Source organism: Abramis brama (assembly GCF_963993115.1).
Source record: "Abramis brama genome assembly, chromosome: 9".
NCBI classification, from domain to species: Eukaryota; Metazoa; Chordata; class Actinopteri; order Cypriniformes; family Leuciscidae; genus Abramis; species Abramis brama.
Window position 1 is genome coordinate 22,785,474 of NC_139971.1, and position 4,813 is coordinate 22,790,286.

The 4,813-nt window shown below is 50.1% G+C and overlaps 1 long non-coding RNA gene across 1 annotated transcript; it reads right to left on the bottom strand.

The window, feature by feature from the left end:
* Positions 1–522: 522 nt before the first annotated feature.
* Positions 523–4,511, bottom strand: LOC311089789. Its single transcript, XR_014607756.1, has 2 exons — positions 4,247–4,511; positions 523–873 (listed from the first exon to the last, which is right to left on the bottom strand). It is a non-coding gene; the product is annotated as an uncharacterized lncRNA (long non-coding RNA).
* Positions 4,512–4,813: the final 302 nt, after the last annotated feature.

Sequence of the window (4,813 nt, forward strand, 5' to 3'; positions counted from 1 at the left end):
GGCAACCATGTTCATTTTATGCCCGCAGTTCTTGCATTTAATTTTGCGTTTCAACAAGCCAATCTTTTGCAACCATTTTATTAACTTTAAAGACGATTTTTTGGTTTCTCCAACATAAACTTTGTTCAAAAGTTTTATCTCCAGTGAATACATCGAACCAGTGGCTCGAGCCTCGAGCTAGTAAAGCATGTAGAGAGAGTAATATACTAATACAACCCAAAAATTAAAAATTGGCGCACTTTCCTTTCATTGGCTTACGATGTTATCAGAATCAGATACACCTACCGGGGTTGGCAGAGTTGACACGTGACCGAGCACTTCTTCAGTTCTGATAGGCCAAGCACTGCCTACAGCTAACAGGTTGCTCTGCTCCGAGTCCGAACATTTGAGATGGTAAGTAGGCCTATCAAATCCCTTGGGAAATAATGTCTTATATTACTTTCATTCTTGTGAAACAATATCTTTATCTCACTTTTTTTAGCATCAGGATATATATGTTACGAAAGGATAGAGGGGACAATAGCAAGTAAAACAGGTCTTTATTAGAATATAAAGCACCAGTCTCAGAGTGAAAAGGGAAGCTGACAAAGTTCTCAGTAGAGTTGGAAGATCGCCGATGCAGTACTCAAGAGAGGTGTGTAGATCACAAGATCCTTCTCAGTGCGATGGTAATCTCTGATGATGATGAAGGCAAGGCAGCGCAGGCTTGCGTGGACAACTCGATCCGATGGTCAGACGTGAAGTGATGAACCCAGTGTTGGTGAAGAGTGAAGACATAAACTGCAACGACGAACTTCCAGACGAAGACAAAGCAGGAGACACGAGGAGCCGAAGAAACAGGAACACAACAGGCAACATCCACAAAACAACGATCTGACAAACACAAGACGCATGAGGTGAGTATAAATAGGCAGTGGTAATGCACAACACCTGTCGCTGATCTCCCGGAGGACAATCAGCGACCACGCCCACACACACACACATTCATTCACAAAACACACACACACAGTGCAAGGGAGCGTCAATGAATTCCTCAACCGTGACAGTACCCCCCCCCTCCTAGGAACGCCTCCTGGCGTTCCCAGACCCCCTTACCTGGCGATTGTAATCATCGATAAGGGAGTGATCCAGGATGTCCCTAGCAGGCACCCAACTTCTCTCCTCCGGACCGTAACCCTCCCAGTCCACCAGATACTGGAATCCGCGTCCCCTCCGTCTCGAGTCCAGAATTCGATTTACCGAATAAGTGGGTTCCCCATCTACGAGTCACGGCGGTGGGGGAACCGGGGCTGGCGGATTAATGGGTGAATAAAATACGGGTTTCAATTTGGAAACATGGAACACGGGATTAATTCTTCTGTACGCAGGATGGAGTTTGAGGCGAACTGTCACCGGGCTAATGATCTTGGTGACAGGAAATGGGCCAATGAATTTGGGAGCTAGCTTATTAGAAACGGAGCGGAGTGGAATGTTCTTAGTAGAAAGCCACACTTTGGAACCGACGTCATACACGGGAGGTCTTGACCGGTGGCGATCGGCCTTAACCTTGGTGCGCGCCCTTACTTGGAGCAGAGTCTCACGGGCTCTGGTCCATGTACGGTGACACCTCTGGACAAAAGCGTGAGCGGAGGGGACCGCGACTTCGGATTCCAGACTAGGAAAAATAGGTGGCTGGTACCCTAAGCTACCCTCAAACGGAGATAGGCCCGTGGATGACACAGGTAACGAGTTGTGTGCGTACTCCACCATTGAGAGTTGTTGACACCAAGAGGAAGGATTCTTGGCGGCAACACATCGCAACATTCTCTCCAAATCTTGGTTGGCTCTCTCAGTCTGCCCGTTGCTCTGGGGGTGGTAACCCGAAGATAGACTGACAGTGGCCCCCAGTAATTTACAAAATTCTTGCCAAAATTTGGAGACAAATTGGGATCCCCTGTCAGAGACCACGTCTGTCGGGAGGCCATGTAACCGAAAGACGTGATTGATGACAGTCACCGCTGTTTCCTTGGCTGAAGGCAATTTGGGCAAGGGAATAAAATGAGTCGCCTTCGAGAACCGGTCCACTACGGTTAAAACAACCGTATTGCCTTGGGAGGGCGGGAGGGCGGGAGGGCGGTAACAAAATCTAGCGCTATGTGGGACCAGGGTCTCGAAGGGACAGACAGCGGTTGAAGAAGCCCATCTGGGGGTCGATTGGAAGTCTTACCAATCGCACAGATCGAGCAGGCCAAAACAAAATCTCGAATGTCGCAAGCCATAGATGGCCACCAGAACCGTTGCTTAACTAGAAATCTAGTACGGTTTACTCCTGGGTGACAGGCTACATTGGAACAATGACCCCACTGAATCACGTCGGACCGTAATCCCTCCGGCACAAACAAACGGTTCGGTGGGCACCGGGACGGAGGCGTTACCCCTTCTAAGGCCGTCTTGACCTTCGATTCGACCTCCCATCGGAGTGTGGAGATGAATAGAGTCTCCGGTAAAATGCACTCGGGAGTAGACGGGCGTTCGGATGGATCAAAAATACGAGATAAAGAATCGGGTTTGATGTTTTTAGAACCCGGGCGGTACGAAAGAGTAAAATCAAAACGACCGAAAAAAAAGAGCCTGGAGTTGAGTCTTTTGGCAGATTTAATATATTCTAAGTTCTTGTGATCAGTCCAGACGATAAAAGGTACCCCCGACCCTTCTAACCAATGTCGCCATTCTTCCAATGCTAACTTGACTGCCAACAACTCCCTGTTACCAATGTCATAGTTACGTTCGGTAGGAGACAAACGATGAGAAAAGAACGCGCAAGGATGCATCTTGTCGTCTGAAGAAGAGCGCTGAGAGAGCACTGCGCCTACCCCCACCTCTGACGCATCGACCTCCACCACGAACTGACGTGACAGATCAGGGGTCGTAAGAATGGGAGCCGAAACGAAGCGGCTCTTCAGGTTGGCGAATACAGCTTCGGCTGTTTCGGACCACCTGAACGTCGTTCTGGGGGAGGTCAAGGCAGTCAGAGGTGCGGCTAGTTGGCTGTAATTACGAATGAAACGTCGGTAAAAATTGGCGAACCCCAGAAACCTCTGTAGGGCCTTACGGGAATCTGGACTTGGCCAATCCACCACAGCCTTAACTTTGTCAGGATCCATACGCACTCCCTTAGACGAAATGACGTAACCTAGGAAAGGGACAGACTGTGCATGAAAAGCGCATTTCTCCGCCTTGACAAAAAGCCCATTCTCTAGCAACCTCTGAAGCACTCGTCTGACGTGCTGAACGTGTTCCTGGAGAGACGAAGAAAAAATCAATATGTCATCCAGGTAGACATAAATGAACTAATCGACCATGTCTCTCAGCACATCATTGACGAGTGCCTGGAAGACCGCTGGGCTATTGGAAAGCCCGAAAGGCATAACCAAGTATTCAAAGTGCCCTCTGGGGGTGTTAAAAGCGGTCTTCCATTCATCCCCCTTCCTGATGCGGACCAAATGATAAGCATTACGTAAGTCCAGTTTTGTGAAGACCGACGCTCCCTGCAACCTCTCGAAGGCTGAAGACATCAACGGCAAAGGATAAGTATTCTTTACCGTGATGTTGTTCAGCCCTCGGTAATCAATGCAAGGTCGCAGAGAACCGTCCTTCTTCCCCACAAAAAAGAACCCCGCCCCCGCTGGAGAAGAGGAAGGTCGGATGAATTTGGATGCCAGAGAATCAGAAATATATTTCTCCATGGCCTCCCTCTCGGGAACAGACAGAGAGTATAGCTTGCCCTTAGGCGGAGACGTACCTGGCAGTAGATCTATCGCACAGTCATAGGGACGATGCGGAGGAAGAGAAGCAGCTCTGGACTTACTGAACACTTCCTTCAGGTTGAGGTACTCAGCGGGCACGTTTGACAAATTCACCGACTCTTCCTGCAAGACAGAACAAGACAGAGACGAACCAGCAGACACTAAACAAGACGCATAACACTCAGTGCTCCAGGCAGAAACAGAATTATGTCCCCAGTTCACCCTGGGGTTATGCTGCACCAGCCAGGGGTGACCGAGGACATTGGGAACCTGAGGGGAGTCCATGAGGAGAAATGACAGTTCTTCAGAATGATTGCCGGATGTGATTAGTGTTATCTGACTGGTGGTGTGAGATACTGTGGGTAACTGTTGTCCATTGAGTGCGTTGACTGAGATCTTGTTAGTGAGTGGTATGGTGGGAATCTGAAGCTGTTGTGCAAGTGACCAGTCCATAAAGTTACCTTCTGCGCCGGAGTCGAGAAGAGCTTGACAGTGATGTGACCGAGTTGCCCACTGCAATCTCACCGGGAGGAGGGTGGAAGAGGTTTTCTGGATGGAGACCCCGCCCGACAGGATCCTCTTCTTCACTGCCGGGCACGCTCTTTTACTGGGCAATTATTGAGAAAATGTCCAGCTCCGCCACAGTAGAGACACAAACCTCGGGACCTCCTTCTCTCTCTCTCCTCCCGGGAGAGCCGGGCTCGACCCACCTGCATGGGCTCGTGATCGTCGGTGTAGGTGTCGTACAAGTGTGTAGTTCCAACCGATGCAGGCGTGCATCCACTCTTAAGGCCAGTTCGATCAGGTCGTCGAGCCTCTCTGGCAGATCCAGGGTATAAATCTCACGTTGGATGCGGTCAGCCAGCCCATGCAGGAAGATGTCCCATTGCGCCTCCTCGTTCCAGCGGCACTCTGCGGAGAGGGTGCGAAACTCAATGGAATAGTCGGCGACGGATCTTTCTCCCTGGCGGATGTCTGCGAGCTGGCGAGCCGCCTCTCTGCCTGCGACTGCCCAATCAAACACCCTC